Genomic DNA, 18,836 nt, shown 5'->3' with positions numbered 1-18,836 from the left:
GGCTGCCAGATGCCGCCTCTATTGGCAGCCACAGGAAGCCAATGCAACTGTGAAGTAATACTTCTGCCCCGGGGCTGGCCCCGCCCTGTTGACCAAGGGTTTTAGATCTGCTCAGCCAACTCCTTTTAATATCTTGCCTAAAAAGGACTTCTCACCCTGCTCTGCTGCACTGGGCGATGGCTGCCTGCCCTAGAGGGCTCAGACAAACAGCTTTCGGGGGATAGAAATGGGGAAGGGAACTTCTTCCTCCCAGACGAATGTTTTGGGAGTTGGGGGTACCATCTTGCAGCAACTGTCTGCTATGGTGATCAGTTACCAAAATCATATGTCAAAGGAAGAGGGATAGGCTTGATTTTATAAAATCCTTCCAAGCCAGTGGAGTATAATGAGGTGCTCTGAAAAAAAAAAAAAAATTATTTGCATCATGGCAGTATGCAAATTTTCACAGACCTATGACTGGAAAGAAATTAAATTACACCTAAAAAACTTTATAATTTAAGAAGGTAAATGTTTTTTCTTTTCCTTTTTGAAAGTCTGAAACCATTCTAAATAGGAAATTGAAACAAGCATAATGCTTTATTGCTTCTTTATACTCTGGTTATTCACTGATGGCTCCCTACCTTGATGGTTTCCTCCCTTCCGGCTTCTGAGGTGGCAGATGCCCTGTGAGCCACACTCCACCTCAGCTGTTCAGATCACTTCAGAGCCACAGACACCTTCCATTCAGTGCCAGCTGGCTTTGGCTTGGTGTCAGAGGTTCTCATCCAGTGGATTTTGCCTCTCTGCCTGGCCCCATGGGGTGAGCTCTTTGGCTATCTCTTTAGCTTTTGTCCTTGGATGCTGTCTCTTGGAGCTCCCGTTCGTGACCGGAGGGCCAGTCTCATGTCACCTTCAAGCTCTGCACAAGAGACAGATTCCCAGGCTGGAATCTAGCATCTTGGGCTCTGGGAAGACTTGAGACATTTGCCTACAACTCTCTTGGAACAGTAGTGAATGCTAGTGGAAAACCAGGTCTTTCTTTTGGTTGATCATATTAAAATACATTTTTTTTCTAATTGCAAAAGCAATACATGCATACACACGTGCGTGCACACACCCCCCCCCCCCCCACACACAAGCTCCTAAACACAGAAATATGTCAAATTTAAAATTGAAGGGCTTCATATTAACCTCCTAGTGATAATTCTTTGTTATATACTGTCTCAGATTTATTTCAGTGCATATAAAAACATTTTTTACCTCACACAAAAAAAATGAGAATGGGATGCATACCTACTCTTCTGTAATTTGTGTGTTTTCCTTAACAGTATATGTTGAATAGATTGAAATGCCAGCATAGACAGATTTACTCCATTATTTTGTATGACTGTGGCTATTCCACAGTAGAGTGGACTATATTTACTCGATTCCTCATGGACCTTGCACTATTTAAGATTTTTTTCTTTGGCTTAACAAGCAGTGCAATACTGAACATCCTTGTACAAACATCTTTGTGTGCATGTGTGAGTATTTCTGTAGAATTGTTGGGTTGAAGGGGATGCACATTTCAAAGTTTCATAAACTATGTTAAATTGTGTATCAGTGGACCAGTTTGTGATCTGCTAAGAAATCTGAGAAGGCCTGTTTCCTCAAATACTTACCAACTCTAGTATTACTAAATTTTGTAAGTCTACTGGGCAAAAAACTTGTTCATTGGTGTTGCTTTTACTATTAGCAATGTTGAACATCTTTTAGAATGTTTTTTTGACTATCCATATTTCCTCTTATGAGAGTTTTCTGTTTGTATCCTTTATCCATTTTTCTGTTGAGTTGTCTTTTTCTTTTTTTCATGTTTGTTTATTTTTGAGACAGAGACAGAGCGCGAGTCGGGGAGGGGCAGAGAGAGAGGGAGACACAGAATCTGAAACAGGCTCCAGGCTCTGAGCTGTCAGCACAGAGCCCGATGGTGGGGCTCGAACCCACGAACCGTGAGATCATGACCTGAGCGGAAGTCAGATGCTCAACCGACTGAGCCACCCAGGTGCCCCGATGAGTTGTCTTTTTCTTATTGATCTGTGCAGCAGTTAGGATGTTTTCAGAATGCTTACTTGTATTTATTGTTTATTATTCTAGAATATGATATCTAAAGATAAGGTATTCCCGAGTTGGGCAGTGGCTTAGCAGTCTTGGGCGCAGATACTTCTGCTGCTATGTTTTACTCAGCTTGTGCTTTTGTGGTTTCGAAATGGCTGCCATAGTTCCGGTCATCACATTGTAGACAGCTATCTCCACAGGTCCAAAAAAGGCTCACCTATCCCCAATTCTCAAGCTTCGTTTTTGATCATTAAGGAAAACTTCCAACTAGCTTGCCTGCAGATATCTGCCCCTACCCAGGTCCCACTGGCCGGGATTGAGTCACATGCCCCTTTTCAGGCTATGATACCCATGCATCTGCCATTAAAAAGAATATATTTATTTATTTTGAGAGAGAGAGAAAGTGTGTGCATGCAAGTGGAGGAAGGACAGAGAGGGGAACAGAGAATCCCAAGCAGGTTCTGCACCAGCAGCACAGAGCCCAATGGGCTCGAATTCACCACCTGTGAGATCATGACCTGACTGGAAGTCAGACGCTTAATGACTGAGCCCCCCAGTGCCCCAACATCTGCCATTTTTTTTTTTTTTAATTTTTTTTTTCAACATTTTTTATTTATTTTTGGGACAGAGAGAGACAGAGCATGAACGGGGGAGGGGAAGAGAGAGAGGGAGACACAGAATCGGAAACAGGCTCCAGGCTCCGAGCCATCAGCCCAGAGCCTGACACGGGGCTCGAACTCACGGACCGCGAGATCGTGACCTGGCTGAAGTCGGACGCTTAACCAACTGCGCCACCCAGGCGCCCCAACATCTGCCATTTTTAATGAGATTAGTCTCCATGCCATCTCCTGAATTAGTTGAATCAGGCAGATGCAATTTGATTATAGTGCAACAATTTGAATGTAGGCACAAATTCTGAATACCTAAATACCTGAATGCTCAATACCTGAAATACAAGATTATCTTTGGCTTTGAATGGTGAATCTTTAAAGGATCAGTGTATGACTTGAGCATGGGCAGACCAGCTCCTTAATATCTGGCCACTCTCAGTAAGTCATAATATCCTGCTTAAACCCCCAAAGCAGAATAGCGCATGGCTTTCTCCTCTGGGCAGCAAGAGGTGGTTGGACTTTACCTGGTCTGTGAAGCCACTGTTAGGCCAGTTGCGATCTTCTGGCAGAATTTCTGGACCTCTCCAGAGGGGATGAGGGGCCCACAGGTGGCTATAACAATACCTACCCTTTTAAATGGGTGCTGAGTTCTGACTGAAGGGATGGGAAGCTACAACCTCCTTCACTACTTTTGGAGTAGGGACCTCCCTCTTCTCCCTACTGGGCAGAGAGCCAATGGGAAGTAGTAGTTATAGCTTATTTTTGCTTTACTTATTTCTTGTAAGTCAGTGGTCTCAGAGGAAAGAGAAATCTGATCTTAATTACATCTTTGTGAGATGAAAATTACCTTCTTTTAAAAATAAATCTTTGGGGCACCTGAGTGGCTCAGTTGGTTAAGCATCTGACTCTTGATTTCGGTTCAGGTCATGATCATACAGTTTGTGGGTTCGAGCCCTACATTGGGCTGCGTGCTGACAGCAGAACCTGCTTGGGATTCTGTCTCTCCTTCTTTCTCTGCCCCTTCCCTCCTTGTGTTCTCCTCCTCTCTCTCAAAGTAAACAAATAAACTTAAAAAAATGCTTATTCAGTTTTTAGAGAGAGAGAGCATGCGTGTGCACATGAGCAGGGGAGAGGCAAAGGGACAGGGTGACAGAGGATCCGAAGTGGGCTCTATGCTGACAGCAGCGAGCCTGATGCAGGGTTCAAACTCATGAACCAGGAGATCATGACCTGAGCCTAAGTCGGACCTCAACTGACTGAGCCACTCAGGTGCCCCAAGAAAATTATATTTTAATCGGACTAAGATACGTCCTCAGGTTCACCTTTTCTACTCCCAGAGTCTCAGTGGTATGTTCTGGATACCAAAACTCTTGATTTTTATTAAACTGAGGTTATGGACATGGAAGGCTGAGTTCCAGAATCACTTAGCTCATCTTTATCCTTCTGCCTTGATCTGTTCTAATTTCTCAACTTGACAACCCCAAAATGAAAATTCAAACAAAAGTCAGTCCCCTCTTCTTCCCTCTTAATCCTGTTCCCTACATCACAATAGTTACTGTGATAGCTGAGTGCTTATTAGGCTAAAAGTATTCACTTTCACTTTTAACCTTAGAGAATCCTACACAGCTGTTATTTAAATGTATCCCCATTTTATGTTTTTGTATGCTGTTGTACATAGACCTAAAAAAATTTCATTTCCAGTTTTTTGTTGCTTGTATATAAAAATATAATTGGGGGTGCCTGGGTGGCTTAGTTGATTGAGCGTCGACTCTTGATTTCAGCTCAAGTCATGATCCCAGGGCCACTGGATCAAGCCCCATGTTGGGCTCTGTGCTGAGTGTGAAACCTGCTTAAGATTCTCTCTCTCCCTCTCTCTTTGCCCTCCCCTGCACTCTCTCTCTTTCTCAAATTAAAAAACAAAACAAAAAAATGTTTAGAAACATAATTGATTTTTGTATGTTGACTTTGTGTCCTGTGACCTTGCTATTAGTTTTACTAGATTTTTTTGTAGATTCCTCAGTCTTTTCTACATATGTGATCATGTTGTTTGTGGATACAGATAATTTTACTTCTTCCTTTCCAATATGGATGGAAAGGCTCCAGGCGTAGCCCTAAAGGCAGCCAGCTTGATGAGCAGTCCTTTGGTTTAGATTTCAGACCTGGTAGTTCGTTGATTGGGCTGCCTCAAGAAATGAAATCACATGTAGTGGTCTTTTCTGACTCTGGTTTTATGCATGCTATTTGTTCTTTCTCTTTCCTTTATTTGAGGACTTCCTTCCTTACTTGATAAGTTTAATTTGAAAACTGGTTCACTCAGAGAAAGTACCTTATTTCTGAAGTATTTTTCCTCTGGCTGGTGGTCAAATCTGCCATTCTTGGAGGGTTGACCACCTTCTCTTTTCCATTTCCTTCTTTGGTTCCATAATGAAATAATCATTCCCTGCAGACTCATCAGCCAGTTTGTCCACTGGCTGTTCCCTGATTTTTGCTAAATGACTTTTACCAGCAAGTGGTCTGCTGTCCTTTGCAAATCAAAGTCTGGGACATGCTTTGCCCCTTGTTCCGCAGATTTTAAATGCCCTTTATCAAGCAGCTCTCATGCTGGGAAAACCACAGTTGGTCTCTACTTCTCCCTCACTTCTTTAAAATTACTTGATAGTAATTTTACCTAATTCTTTGATTCTTTATCTTAGTTATTTGTACATTTGTTTACTTTAAATATTTTTCCTCCAAATATTACATATTCTTTCAACTGATTCTGATTATTTTTATTTACCCCTCCTTTATCTATTTTGGAAGCTGCTTCTTTTTCTCTTTAGCTCTTTCTTTGTTAAAAGGAAAGGACAAAATAATATCCAATCAATAATATTCAATCCAGTGATTTTTAGACTTTCCTTCATGGAAATATAGTTACAAGAATCTTTAAACTTACTGAAGCTTTTTTTTTTTTTTTTTAGCTGATTATGGTAAAAGAAAAGTTTATCATAATTATACAGAAGGTGTCCCAGAGGATCAGCATGAATATTGGCCTACAGAGGATCCACTCTCAAGCATCGGGATAATCCTGGATTTTTACTGATCATTTCCTTTTCATTTTTCTTTGTCTTTTCTTTCCTGTTTGCTTTTGCATTTCCTTGCCTTTGGTACCAGCTCATTTTCCTTGAGTCCTTTTTCTTTTTGGAAAACAGCATGAGTAAGTGGAAGGAACACGGACTTTGGAGTATTAATAGGCCTGAGTTTCAACACCACTTTGCCTGTTACTAGTTGTGTATCCTTGGGAAAGTTACTTACCCTTTTGGAATTTCAGTTTTCTTCTAAGGACTGCCTGTGAAACTATGAATAAAATTCATAAGGCATTTAGCACAGTGCCTGGCCCATGGAAGATACTCAATACATGTTACCTATGACCATTACCTTTTACTCGTCTGACTTTCTTGCTCCTTTCTGTAATCATTTGACATTCATTATTGGACTTAGATGAATCTATACATTTGTGATCTTTGAAAGTAGTGGTTTACCTCTTCTTTCCTCTTTTTTTTTTTTAATGTTTATTTATTTATTTCGAGAGAGAGAGTGAGGAGGGGAGAGGAAGAGAGAATCCCAAGCAGACTCCATGCTCAGTGTGGAGAGCCTGACATGAGGCTCAATCTCATGACTGCAAGATCAGGACCTGAGCTGATATCAGGAGTTGTACACTTAACTGATGAGCCATCCAGGCGCCCCTCCTCTTCTTCCCTCTTAATAGTAGTCAGTGATATGATGTCAGAGAAATAGCTTATGCAGTCAGCCTGAATTACAAGAGAATGAATAAAAGTTGAATGTGTCTAGAATCATAATGGTAGAGCCTCAGTAGATTTTAGAGACCCAGCCGCTTCAACTCTTTTTATTTTATAGATGAACTGACATAACAAAGGTAAGCAATTTATTTGCGTTTCCTCCCTCACACCAGCCCCTGACAGTCACTAATCTGCTTTCTGTCTCTATGGACTTGCTTATTCTGGACATTTCATACAAATGGATTCATATAGCTGTGATCTTTTGTGTCTGACTTCTTTCACTCAGTATAATATCTTCAGTTCATACTTGTTTAATAATTCAAATGATAGGAAAGTATAATGAAGAAAATAAAAAATATTCTGTAATCCCACCTACCATTGATAAAGACTGTTAACAGTGTGGTGTCTCCCACATAAATACATTTACACTAGTCACACCTTTTACTTGAATTTGGTTTTCCACTTAGGACTTGTGAAACAGCTCCCTGTGTCAACACACATGCAGATCTCTTTATTCTCTTTTACATTCTGTGTGGTGTTGTATTATATGATTTTAGTCTAGGTTGTTTAACAGACCTGCTGAGGGTATCCTTCTCCTCCCCTCTCCTGCCTCACCCAACAGTTTGCATCCTAACTGCTGAATGTGAATTTATTTTGAAATCCCAATATTAGAGGAAAATAAACAGGAATAGCTTCCATTACTCTGAAGTTAGCTTGGTTACACTGGGAAATTCATACATCAGTACGAGCTAGATAAACTTTGAGGTTGCTTCTAATTTCAGATTCTTTAATTCCTGGGATTAGTTCCACAATCATGGTAGTTCTAGGGACATAGAGGCAAATGTCTAGGACTGGGAATTAGGAGGCCTAGGTTTAGCCTTCATTTTGCTAAGGACTAGCTCTGGGCCATTGGAAAGTTACTTATTTCTTCAGATTTCAGTTTCTTCATCTGTGAAATGAGGTGAATGGGCTAATTGGTTTCTATCAACTGAGGTCACTGCCCAGTTTACAATGATTTCCCTTCTCCCGGAATAGCTTTACTCCCTTAGCGTAGGCCCTCAGTAGCCATGTTATATTATGAGACACTCCTTTCTCAGCCATATCTGATTTTTCTAGTGGAAGCCATTTGTCACAAGTCAATCCAATCAAAATCCTTCTTTAGGATTTTTTAATGTGAACCACAGACAATATGGGCAGTTCCTCTCTTGTGGTGGGGAGATGTGAGAAATGAAACTTGGTAGCCATTGGTAACCATATTATCAGTGAATTGAGGTTCTAATGTAGAGAGGGAAGGGGTGAGACTTCTGTGCTATGAGTTAGTGGGAGAGTAGTCACATAAAAAAGGAGCTACCTCTAAATGCAACGTGAGGTTCTGAATTGGGTCCTGTAACGGAAAAAGGACAGTGGAAAAACTGATGATCCAAGTAATGTCTATAGTTAATAGTACTGTTCATAACCAATGTTAATTTTGTAGTTTTAATGAAGATGCCATGTTTATGTAAGATGTTGACATTAGGGGAAACAGGCTGAGAACTCTCTAAACTATCTCTGCAATATAAACATCATATGCTTCCTGATAGGATGCAACAAGAAGGGTACGGTATTACTTATGTGGTATTCTTTTAAAAAATATACACCTGAATTTAACCACTAGGAAATATGATTGAGAGACATTCTTTAAATGAGTAGATGGTACCCTTCAAAAATGTCAAGGTCATGAAAGACAAAGAAAGATAGGAATTCTTCCAAATTGGGGAAATTTAGGAGACATGAAAACTACATGAAATGAATGATCTGGATTCCATCCTGGACCCAAAAAAAGATCATTAGTAAGATAATTGGAAGCATTTGAATACTTTCGAATAATTTATTAAATAAATTAATGTTTGTTTATTTATTTATTTTGAGAGAAAGAGCAAGCACACACCCTGTGCATGAGCAGGGGAGGGGCATAGAGAGAGAGAGAGAAGGAGAGAGAGAATCCTAAGCAGGCTCCGTGCTATCAGCTTGGAGCCTGATGTGGGGCTCAGTCCCATGAACTGTGAGATCATGACCTGAGCAGGAATTAAGAGTCAGAGCCTTAACCTACTGAGCCATCCAGGCACCCCCTACTTGCTAATAGTATTGTATCAATACTAATTTCATGGTTTTGATTTTTTTTTTTTTTTTTTGGTCATAAAAGATGTTAACATTTGGGAAAGCTATAGGAACAGTGTAGGAATTCTTTTTTTTTTTTTTACTACTTCTGCAACTTTTTTAATTTAAGTCTGAAATTATCTCAGAATTAAAAAGCTTACCAAAAGGTGATATCATTGGCATGGTGTAGGCAACTCCAAACACCCATCCCTCCACAGAAATATAAAAAAATATCAGAAACTGGTAAAACCAACTTTGTCAGAACTCAGGAAAATAGTAAACAATTTAGAGCAATGAAGCAAATGTTGAATCAAGAAAAAGAACCTAAAAGGGATAGGAAATCTCTGTGGCATTTTTCCTTGCCCTTGCCCTTGCCCTTGCCTCACACCTCCCTACTAAAGTGACAGTCTTGAAGATAGCAACTTGAGTTCCCAGTGTGGAACCTTGGCCTTGGTTCTAGAGAGAGCAGAGCACACCTTATTAGCAAGTCATTGTGTTTGTCTGCTCTACCCTGAAGGCTACCTGAAGGACTAATTAACACAAGGTATGTCTGTGTTTCATCTAACTCAGAGATTACTCAGGACAGAAGAATGGTGGACATAGCGCAGACATTGTAAGGTATTAAAAACAAACAAACAAATCAAAACAACAACCACCCTGCAGCTTCTTCGGGCAAAAAGATTAAAGTTGAGACATACAATAGACCGCCTAAGACTTGGGAGGCAAGCTGGGAGAGATTTTTTTTTGAAACTTAGGTTATTCAGAAAAGCCTGTGTACATACTGGGGAATTTAGAAAGCCACGCGCATGCCCGAGACAAGACACATCCTCAGAAAAGACCCAGGAAGACCCTAGCTTTCAACTCTGGATGATCTTTAGGTTTGTTGCAAGTAGCAGGTGAAGGCTAAGGCAGTGTTGTAAGTAGCCTGCCTAAGCATTAAAGAGTGCCCCAACATAGCCAATCTGCAAAGAATGCGAGAGATATTTATTTTTTGTTTGTTTGGTTTTTAAACTCTTGGCATCAGGGATATCTTTCTTTCTTCCTTTCTTTTTAAAAAAAATTTTAATGTTTATTTGGGAGGGAGGAGCAGAGAGAGAGGGAGGCACAGAATCTGAAGCAGGCTCCAGGCTCTGAGCTGTCAGTGTGGGGCTTGAACCCACAAATCATGAGATCAGGACCTGAACCTAAGTTGGAGGCCTAACTGACTGAATTACCCAGGCACTCCAAAGAAATCTATTTTGAAGGACTAGCTGAATGCAGGTAAGGAACAGAGACTTCAGTGACCATATACAATAAAGAATACAGTCTCTACAAAAAATAGTTTGGAAAAATCACAGACAAATGGACAGCAGTGGTCCTCAACAATCTAGAACAGTAAACACTGGAGAAGGAGGAAAATCTGATATCCGGAATTACCATATTATAATATTCAAATGTACAATGTTCTATGAAAAAAATCACAAAATTATACAAAGATACAGCAAAGTATGGTCTACTTAAGAGATAAAAATAAATTGACAGAAGACCAGATATTAGAGTTATTAGACAAAGGATTTTTAAAAAATTTAATGTTTATTTATTTTTGAGAAAGAGAGAGAGATAGCATGAGTAGGGGAGGGACAGAGAAAGAGGGAGACACAGAATCTGAAGCAGGCTCCAGGCTCTGAGCTGTCAATGGAGAGCCTGATGCGGGGCTCAAACTCATGAACCATGAGACCATGACCTGAACTGAAGTTGGACGCTTAACCGACTGAGCCACCCAGGCATCCCAAAATTAAGTCTTAAATATGCTCAAAGAGCTAAAAGAAATCAGAAAAATAATGTATAAATACAATGAAAATATCAATAAAGAAATACAAGCTATAAAGAGGAGCCAAATAGAAATTCTGGAGCTGAAAAGTACAGTAACTGAAATAAAAAAATCACTAGAGGTATTCAACAGCAGATTGAGCAGAGAGAAGAAACAAATAAACGAACTTAATGATAGGACAATTGAAATTATATATACTGAGAAGCAGAAAGAACAAAAAAAAAAAAAGAAAAGTGAACAGAACCCAAGGTACCTATGGTACAATCAAGCCAACCAACATATATGTTTTGGGAGTCCCAGAAGGAGGAGACAGAGAAAGGGGCAGAGAGATTACTTAAAGAAATAGCGACCAAACACTTCCCAGTTTGATGACTCTATATGTCCAGGAAGCTCAACAAACTCCAAGTATGGTAAGCTCAAAGAAATTCATACTGAGACACATTATAATTAAAACAAAGACAGAATCTTGGAAAACAGTAAAAGAAACTCGTGTTCAAGGGATTCTTAATAACACTAGCCAATTTCTTAGGCAGTAGGCAATATTTAAAGTGCTGGGGAAAATCAAGAGTCTATATCTGGCTAAACTATCCTTCAAGAATGAAGGAGAAATTAAGACATTACCAGACAAATAAAAGCGGAGGGAGTTTGTTAAGAATAGACCTGCCCTGGGGCGCCTGAGTGGCTCAGTCGGTTGAGCGTCCAGCTTCGGCTCAGGTCTTGATCTCGAGGTTTGTGAGTTGAGCCGGCGACGGGCTCTGTGCTGACAGCTCAGAGCCTGGAGTCCGCTTCAGATTCTGTGTCTCCCTCTGTCTGCCCCTCCGCTGCTTGCACTCTGTCTCTCTCATTGTCTCAAAAATAAATAAACATTAAAAAAAAAAAAAAAAAAAGAATAGACCTGCCCTACAGGAAATGTTAAAGGGAGTTCTCAGGTCCAACTTTCAGCCATACAAAGAAATAAAAATCTTGGGTAAATGTAATTACACAAGTAAATAAAAAGCCAATATTATTGCATTTTAATTTGTAACTGTACTTTTAATTTCTTGCATGATTTGAAAGACAAATGCCCAAAATATGATAAATCTATGTTGTTGGCACACATAGTGAAAAATTCAAGGTGTGTAATGGTATAATTGAAAACTATCATTTTTGTAAAAAAAAAAAAAGTGTGTGTGTTGTGCACATGTGTGTGTACACACCCAGGTCACAGATGTACACACACATGCCTGTATGGCATAGAACATCTATGGGCATACAACATCCCTGAAAGGGTATACAAGAACACTGATAAGTTGTTTCCCTTATAATTTTGCCAGCTAGATGGACATGTTCCCAGCAGTTAATTCTTATTCCTTGTCTCAAATCTGTTACTTTTTTCATTTCTCCATTTCCAGAAAAGCAATACCACTTATCCAGTTGATTATGACAGAATAATGGAAATCAGGTTTGTTTCTTCTCTTCACCCCCCATCCCCAGTTAAATTGATCATTAAATCCTGTTAATTTTATCTCTAAAACATATCTCAACTTCGTCTACTTCTATTTCAGAAGATGTTGTCTATTCCCAAATGTTTGTTGTTCCTTTCATCCTGGGTCATAGAACTCTTGATTTTCAGCTGGATCTGTAGTCTCTAGAGTAACCATTTTATTTCCCAACACTCCTTGCAACCAGATGGGGCCCATGTGAGTTCTTTCCAATGAATTGTAACTAAAAGTGTCATGCTTCATTTCTAAAAATGCTCTTAAGGGGAGGGGACATACCTTTTTTTTTTTCCCTTTCTCATTCATGTAGGCTGGAATGCAAACAGTATGATTGGAGTCAGAGCAGCCATCTTGGACTAGGCGGTGGAAGTCACATGTTGAGAAACAAGATAGAGGGAATCTGGTCCTTTGGAAATTGTGGAGCCACCAATCTAATTCTAGGTTGACTATGTGTAGACTTCAGTTATATGAGACGGACATAAACATCTGTCTGTCCAAGCCATTGTAATTTGGAGTTTTCTGTCCCAGCTATTGCTAATCCCAAATGATAAAATGTCTCTCCATTTTGGGGTGCCTGGGTGACTCAGTTGGTTGAGCATCCAACTCTGGGTTTTGGCTCAGGTCATGGTCTCACAGTTTGTGAGTTTGAGCCCCATGTGGGGCTCTGCACTGATGGTGGGGTGCCTGCTTGGGATTCTGTCTCCCTCTCTCTCTGCCCCTCCTCTGCTGGCTGTATATCTCTCTGTCTCTCAAAAATAAATAAATAAACATTAAAAAAAAAAAAATCTCTCCAGGGTGCCTGGGTGGCTCAGTCGGTTGAGTGACCGACTTCAGCTCAGGTCATGATCTCACAATTTGTGGGTTTGAGCCCCACATCGGGCTCTGTGCTGACAGCTCAGAGCGTGGAGTCTGCTTTGGATTCTGTGTCTCCCTCTCTCTCTGCCCTTCTCCCGCTCATGCTCTGTCTCTCTCTGTCTCAGAAATAAATAAACATTAAAAAAAAAATCTCTCCATTTTGACCATTAACCCCTTGGTTCAAGTCCAACACATCTCACCTGAACTGCTGCATTAGCATCCTGACTGTTCCAACCACATCCAATCTTGACCTCTCTCTCCAATCAATTCCAACCAGACATTCCAACCAGAGTAGTCTTGTAACTATACATGCAAGAACACATCACTCCCTTGTTTATAATCCTTTAATGAATATTGATTAGTTTTAGAGTAAAGTTGGAAATTCTCAATACAGCCTATGCAATCTGTCATTATCTGGCCCCTGAAACTTCTTCAGCTCATCTCTTGACTTTTTCCCCTTATTCTCTGGCCTTCAATCGTATCAAAACTTCAAATATCCTATCTCCTCTACTGTTACATTTATCTTAAATCTTCTTTCCCCAATCCTTACTGCCTAACTTCTACTAATCTTTTACATCTCTGAGAAAATGTAATTTCTTCAGGAATTGGTCAGAAGCCATTACTGCACTTCCTCACGGCATCATAGACTTAAAAAGATAGTCTTTACTTCCACTTACATAATTATTTTTGCAATTCATTTAATGTTTCAAATGGTGTGTGAGCCTAATGTACCTACAGATGTATTCCATGGCCCACATAGATATTTTTTGCTTTTCTTAAAATTAAACTTGAAGAACTTTATTTAGTACATTTTTTTGGTTTGTCTCAGGTCCTACCCAGTCATTCTATGTCACAAATTTGTGTTCCTTTCCTGTGTACCCTAGACCTTTGTATTTGCCTGTCTCCATTAAACTAGAAGCTCCGTTAGAGTAAGGATGGTGCTTATCTTCCACATCACTCTATGCCCTCTATCTTAATATGCTTGAGGCATATCAAAAATTGTGGACATCTTGTCAAATGAATGAAGGTAATGAACGAACTGCCCTTGTCATAATTACTAATAGTCTTTTCCTTCCTTTGGCTTTATTTTCAATATAAGATACTATATGGAGATAAGTATGGGGAAGTAACCACTTGGTGACTATTTCAAAACAAATTTTGAATAAATTTAGCACAAGATTCTGCACTTTAAACCCAGCCTTCACACCCCCTCCCTTTTTTTTTTTTTTTGCTAATGGACTAAATAGAAAGTGGAATTGTATGTTTATACTTTTGGAAGTTTCAATAAGGTTACAAAAGCAGTTCCTCTGGTCATTTCATTTCTTGGGGTGGGAACTCTGACTTTGTAATTTTTCTTAGATCTAAAATTATCCTCAAATACAAAGTTTTATAAAATGGTGGAGGGCGAGGGGAGCCTCCTTCTCTTGGATTTCCAAGTGTAACTATCAGCTCTATTTTTTTATTACTTAAAAATTTTAATGTTTATTTATTTTTGAGAGAGAGAGAGGGCGAGGGGCAGAGAGAGCTGGAGACACAGAATCTGACACAGTCTCTGGGCTCTGAGCTATCAGCACAGAGCCTGACATGGGGCTTGAACCCACGAACTGTGAGATCATGACCTGAGCTGAAGTCTGACACTTAACCGACTGAGCCACCCAGGCGCCGTGTCAGCTCTGTTTTGAACAAACTAACGCTTCCTTCCCTATTGTATTTTCATCACACTCTAAACATCATTACATCAACATCTTAGCTAAAGCTTATTGAAAAGTTCCACTTTTGGAGAATGTGTTCATATGAGGCCATTGTGTATAGTTGTGCAATTTGTGCACTATGCCCAGGCACCCAGGTGGAAACCAGCGAGGGCTGAAACCAAGCCTATGTTTCCTACCTAAGCTGCTGGTGTGGGACTCCCTCAGCCCAGAAGAAGAAGGTACCAGTGGCAGATCTGTGCTCTTCCAGAGCAAGTGCTTCTCTTTGCTACCCCTAGCCTTGATCTTGCCACAGAGGAAAAGCTGAAAGAAAAAAAGCTAACACCCAGGGAGAGGCCAACACTAGTGATGGAGAGAGAGGGATTCTGGGTGGCAAACAGTCCTATGTCTTTTCTTGTCCTAATCAGAGGGCCACATTTCTGGTTTCCCTAAGGTTTGGTAGTTCAATCCTTCTTTCGATTAAATTTCTGCCTTTTTGCCTTAGCCACCAGATTGATTAGCTTTTCATTTCCTGCAGGATATCTTAGATCTCTTCTGGCTCTGACATACAATACAGTAACCCTAGGATCAGCTGGGACAGGTAGCTACAGTAGTATTATAGTAAATGCTTTAGTTATGATGGGAGGCAGGGGGCTTATCTGTAGCATTTTCTGATTCCCATGGTGTCAGTATGTGACCTTAGCCACCAACGTGATGTCATTGAATCATATAACTGGCTCTTGTTAGTCTGTAGGAGCTGGCTCCAGCAGACTACTGGAAAGCTTCCATTAGGTCCAACTTTGTCCACTGATGGAGTATGTGAATGATGTTGGTCACCATGTGGTAAGCCCCCAAGGATGAATATGACTTCAGATATGCTCTGTTTAGTCTATAAGTGTTGAGAATATTTTGATGCATTCCCTGAATTTAAATATCATGATATTTTACCTAAAAACACATATGCCTACTTTTTCATGAGAAATAGGAATATGTTGTGGGGGCACTTAGGTAACTAACTCAGTTGGTTAGGGGTCTGACTGTTGATTTTGGCTCAGGTCATGATCTCACCATTCATGAAATTGAACCCTGTGTCAGCACTGCGCTGACAGTGTGGAGCCTGCTTGGGATTCTCTCTCTCCCTCTCTCTCTCTGCCCCTCCCCTACTTGTGGGCACATGATCTCTCTCTCTCTCTCTCAAAAATAAACAAATATACTTAAAAGAAATAAATGGGAATATATTGCAGTATCGGACTTGGTGCTCAGAAAGGCTCAGTGACGTATCCAAGGCGACAGTGAGATTATCCAAGGTCACACGAAGCATAAGTGCTTGAACCAGAACAAGAACTAAGGTCTTGTGACTCACAAACCAAAACCTGTGCAACCTTTCCAGGTCGCCCTCTCAGTGCCTTGTCCATTATCCTCTTTACTGCTACTGCTTGCATGTCATTTTCTTTACAACTGGTGTTTTCCCTTCACAAAGCATTTATGTTGCTAAATAAGGGTTGTTAAAGTCGTATCTATGGTGCATCCTGGCAAAGATTCTGTGCGTTGACCCAACTCTATTCCTGTTCACTTTTACTTTTTAGAATACTGATTGCTTTTTTTGTAAACATAGTGCAGATCCACTTTAAAGAAGAAGAAGGAAGGGCTTCTGGGTGGCTCAGTTGGTTGGGTGTCTGATTTCAGCTCAGGTTATGATCTCACAGCTTGTGGGTTCGAGCACCATGTCGGGCTCTGTGCTGACAGCTTGGGGCCTGGCGCCTGCTTTGGATTTTGTGTCTCCCTCTCTTTCTCTGACCCTCCCCTGCTAGTGCTTTGTCTGTCCGTCTGTCTCTTTTTCTCAGAAACAAACAAAAAAAAAACATTAAAAAAATAAGGAGGGGAAGGAGAGGGTGGGGAGAAGGAGGAGTGGGAGAAGACTAAGGAGGAGGAGAAGAAGAAAAAGAAGAATATAGCAACAGATAGGAAAAAGTGAAAAATTACCCCCAAATCTGCCATTAACCCTTGTTATAAGAGAACATTGCCTCAAACGTGCTGTGTACAAACAGAAAAAAAGATTGCTAGTCAGGAATGGAGTCATTCTAGATATGCCAAAATAACGATATTAAATTTAATCCTATTTAAATTTGACTAAAGAGAAAGGAACTGAAATGAAGCTGGAACAAAAGTGAAAGTGAAGGAATTGAACTTTAAGTGTTTGTTTATTACAAGGAACATTAGTTCTTTAAAGATACTCCTAAAAAGAGAGGTTAGAGTGGGAGAGAGCCAAAGCATAAGAGACTCTTAAAAAATGAGAACAAACTGAGGGCTGATGGGGGGTGGGAGGGAGGGGAGGGTGGGTGATGGGCATTGAAGAGGGCATCTTTTGGGATGAGCACTGGATGTTGTATGGAAACCAATTTGACAGTAAATTTCATATATTTAAAAAAAATAAAGATACTCCTAACATTTAGAAAAAATTATAATAAACATTGAGAGTTTTGAGTCATCATGGTTTTTTTATTTTTCACTTTCACGTTGCACTTTTAGAGAGCATCTTTCACGCTCTCCTAGGACAGCTAAGAACATTAGTACACCAAAAAGTCCTCTGTCTCCTCTTTCCTCTGCTGAGTCTAGTTGGTTCATTTCATTTTTATGTGGTTATGGTTTTTAATATTTACATTCTGTTTTGTAACCATAATTTCCACAGTTGGTTAATCTTTGTTCTATATTTAAGTGAATTCAGTGTTCTGCATCAGTTGTTTTTTTTTTTTTTTTTTTTTTTTTTTTAATCATATCTTCTTCATTCTGGAGTTCTTTGCTTTAATTCTTCTCTGGTTTGTGTATGGATTTCATCATCAAGTAACCCCCCTTCCCAAAAAGAGTCTATAGTAACTGTATTCCTTGATATTGTGTACTCTTGAGAATATCTTTCCATTTCCTTGGCAAAATAGCCTGGCTGGATATAAAATCTTGAGTCACACTTTTTCTCAAAACTTGGTAGATATTGCTCCTTTGGTTTTTGACATGAAAGAGCCTAGTTCGTATTTTCTTAATAGTTCAGTAGTGGGGCACCCGGGTGGCTCAGTCGGTTGAGCATCCGACTCTTGATTTCGGCTCAGGTCATGATCTCACGGTTTGTGAGTTGGAGCCCCGCGTCTCGGGCTCTGAGCTATCAGCACAGAGCTTGCTTGGGATTCTGTCTCTCCCTCTGTCTCTGCCCCTCCCCCACTTGTTCACATGTGTTCTCTCTCTCTCTCAAAAAAAAAAAAAAAAAAAAAAATTAAAAAAACTCTTCAGTAGTATTGCTTTGGCCCTTGATTTGTTTCCTTAACCTCTGTCTCCCTTTTCATCTCACTCTGCTGTTTTATCATCTTGTCATTTTCCTCATTTCTCTGTTGCAGCGTATTTGCATACACTGCCACACTGCTTTTGAAAATCTTCTCATGCTTAGTATGTGGAGCTATTTCTAGACCTTCCACATGTTCGGATGTAGTTTGGTGAATTCTTCCTTCTGCTTTACCGACTTTTCTTTTTTTCAAGTACCGACTTGAGGGCTAGGTTGTGTGCTCTCCTTGCCTTTTTTTTTTTTTTTTTTTTTTTTTTTTTTAATTTTAGAGAGAGAGCATAAGCAGAGGAGAAGTGCACAGGGACATAGAGAGAATCTTAGGCAGTCTCCATGCTGAGCATGGAGCCCCGATGCAGAGCTCTACCGTGGAGTCATGACCTGAGTCAAAATCAAGAGTTGGATGCTCAGTTGACTGAGCCACTCAGGCGCCCCTGCTCTCTCAATTTTAACTAGCTTGTGGATGTGAGGAGAAGGGGAGGAACTAGTTAGCTGAGCTGTACTTAGGGAAGATCCATCCCTGGGAGAAGATTCTAGATTTAGAGTCAGACAGTCTCACTGGCAGTACCAAGCATGGATAACCAAACCAGCAAAGTTCATCAGATGTCACAGGATGAAACAACCATGTGGTAAGTAACACTTTATTGAGCATTTACTCTGTGCCAGACATTGAAAAACAAATTAGCGACCTTTATTATGTGTTCATGATGGCAGGACTATGCTAAGTACATTATATATTATTTTATTGCTCAGTACAACAATGTGAAACACTCAGTAAAACAATGTTTTGAATGAGGGAGCTGAGGCTTAGAGAAACTAGATAATTTGCCAAAATTACACAGCGAATAATGACAGAATTGAGCTTTTAAACCATGTCTAAACCATAAATGCTTCGTATGGAAAGAGTCTTTTATCAGGAAATTTGATGTGATATTGGGGAGTATTTGTAGAACTTTACTTCACTGTGATTTGCATGTGATCTATTCAAAGCTTATCAATGTCTCTTTTCCAAAAATAATTCTAATTTATAGATGAAATATGATACAGACTTGTTTCTTTTTTTATTTTTTTTAAAGTTTATTTA

General features: G+C 40.0%; 1 protein-coding gene and 1 long non-coding RNA gene across 2 annotated transcripts in view; both read left to right on the top strand.

The window, feature by feature from the left end:
- The window catches only part of EXOC6 (exocyst complex component 6), a 296,986-nt gene that overhangs the window by 7,910 nt on the left and 270,240 nt on the right, over nt 1–18,836 (top strand). The window lies entirely within an intron of this gene.
- Nucleotides 3–16,858, top strand: LOC145712497 (uncharacterized). The gene is made up of 2 exons (XR_014135351.1): nt 3–2,629; nt 2,873–16,858. It is a non-coding gene; the product is annotated as an uncharacterized LOC145712497 (long non-coding RNA).

This window comes from Panthera onca, chromosome D2 (genome assembly GCF_046562875.1).
Source record: "Panthera onca isolate mPanOnc1 chromosome D2, mPanOnc1 haplotype 2, whole genome shotgun sequence".
Taxonomy (NCBI): domain Eukaryota; kingdom Metazoa; phylum Chordata; class Mammalia; order Carnivora; family Felidae; genus Panthera; species Panthera onca.
This window is presented reverse-complemented; position numbering and strand designations above follow the sequence as displayed.